The sequence below is a fragment of the Octopus bimaculoides genome, chromosome 5 (assembly GCF_001194135.2).
Source record: "Octopus bimaculoides isolate UCB-OBI-ISO-001 chromosome 5, ASM119413v2, whole genome shotgun sequence".
In the NCBI taxonomy this organism is placed as follows: Eukaryota; Metazoa; Mollusca; class Cephalopoda; order Octopoda; family Octopodidae; genus Octopus; species Octopus bimaculoides.
Genome location: NC_068985.1, coordinates 84420902 through 84423564, shown reverse-complemented (window position 1 = coordinate 84423564; position 2663 = coordinate 84420902).

Genomic DNA, 2663 nt, shown 5'->3' with positions numbered 1-2663 from the left:
ATATATATATACATGTATGTGTGCATGTGTTTGCTTAATGTTATTATATGGTTTATATGATATGTATCTATACTATATATAAGTAGATATAATGTTGCGTGCACACACACACACACACATTAAAGCCACTATAAATGGTAATGGAACATAATGCTCGAAATTGTAGCCAACAGTCTAATTACATATTGCATGAACTTAAGACGGATGAAACTGTACCCCTCTCTGGAACTAGCTTGATAATTGCAATTCTTAACTATAATTCATTGGATGACTCCTGCCACTGGTCTATGTAACTATAGAATTACTGGAAAATGTCCTTTAAATAACCAATACCCGAGAAGGAATTTCATCTATAAATGCTCAGTTACAACTAATAATAAAACATTTTATTAAATAGGGACCACATTATTTCCATTTGAATGGAGATTATATAATCATGTCTACTTATTAGAGGACCTAATTAAGTTTTCTGTAGTAGAGTGAAATAATTCATAAGTTCACTTATTAAATACTTGGCAATATTTATGCTGAGGTGGAAAATTTTTCTTAAAATTGAAAAAAAAATTCTGACAATTTTGCTTTAACATTTAAGGAAAATGGAACATTATACCAAACAATATTCTGGTTTCTGTTTTTTCAAGCCCAAAGCATTAGTAAAGTATTATTAGTTGAAATAGTGTGAGCATCTTTGTTGATTTTGATCATACATTAGTGTTAAATGATAATACATCAGCATTTTTAGAATGGAAAAATACCATGAATATTATTATTACTGGTCTGAACAGTACTGACAATCACTGTAACCTCAAAATTTCTGGCCCCCCTACTTAAATCAGAAAAAAAAATTCTTCTTCTTCAGATTATTATTATTATTATTATTAAAGTGGCAAGCTGTTAGAATTATTAGCTCACTGGGAAAAATGCATAGCAGAATTTCATCCACCTTTATGTCCTGAGTTCAAATTCTGCTGAAGCCATATTTGCCTTTCATATTTTTGGGGTCACTATTACAAGTTGAGTACTGGGGTCGATGTAATCAACGTACCCCTTTCTCCCAAATTGTTGGCTTTGTACCAAAATGTGAAACCATTATTATTACTATTATCATCATCATTATTATTATTATTATCATTATTATTATTATTATTATTATTATTATTATTAGTGGCAAGGAAGATAATTTCAGGTTACATTTTATAAATAGATAATTTATCACTAGCTGATAGTATTAAGTCAATAAATTATGTCAAGGATTAAAAGATTAAAACAGAGCAACAATTTATGACAATAATTTAAGATATTTAATTACTTATGGTTTATGAATTCATGATTTGTAAAATAGTGTGACACTTTGCGTTAAATGGAGAAAATAATTGCCAGCTCAAAACTGTAATTTTTAGTCATACATATGTACATATATATACATATATGTTTGTTTGTACCTCAAGTTATAATAAACACTACTTGAAACAGAAAGACTACTTGATACTTTTTTCAGAGTATAAAATTATTATTCTTTAAAAAAGTGACAGTGACTTTGGAGCTTCAGCTTGCTTAGCCTTAAGTGGATAGTCTGATGAATGCTAAGCAGACCAAAACATTGAAGTTACTGTCAACACTGTTCTTATTAAAGAATAATATATATAGAGGCAAGAGTGGCTGTGCAGTAAGCAGCTTGCTTCCCAGCTACATGCTTCCAAGTTCAGGTTCACTGCATAGAACCTTGGGTAAGTGTTTTCTGCTATAGTCTTGGACTGACAAAAGCCTTGTGAGTGGATTTGGCAGACAGAAACTGAAAGAAGCTCATTGTATATATATATATATATATGTATATATATATATATATGTATATATATGCATATATATATATATATGCATATATTTATGTGTGTGTCTGTGTTTGTCTCCCTTCCATTGCTTGACGACCGATGTTGGTGTATTTATGTCCCCGTAACTTAGCAATCCAGCCAAAGAGACCGATAGAATAAGTTCTAGGCTTACAAAGAATAAGTCCTGGGGTCGATTTGTGTGACTAAAAGCAGTGCTCCAGCATGGCCACAGTTAAATGACTGAAACAAGTAAAAGAATGAAAGAATGTATATATATATATCATCATCATCATCATCATCGTTTAACGTCCGCTTTCCATGCTAGCATGGGTTGGACGATTTGACTGAGGACTGGTGAAACCGGATGGCAACATCAGGCTCCAGTCTGATTTGGCAGAGTTTCTACAGCTGGATGCCCTTCCTAACGCCAACCACTCATATATATATATATATATATATGGTGCTGGTACCACATAAAAAGCACCTGTGTTGGTGCTGCATAAACACATCTATGCTAGTGGTATGAAAATGCACCCATGCTGGTGGCATGTAAAAGGTACCCAGCACACTCTGTTAAGTGGTTGGCATTAGGAAGGGTATCCAGCTGGAGTCTAGACAGCTCCCCAGCTGGCCAGCTCCATGTTAAACCATCCAATCCATGCCAACATGGAAAATGGATTCTGAATGATGATGATGATACATACATATATATATATATATATGTAGTGGTGCCCCAGCATGGCCACAGCTCATGAGCTGAAACTAGATAAAATGAAAAAATAAAATGAAAATATATATATGTATGTATGTATATATATATATATATATATATAT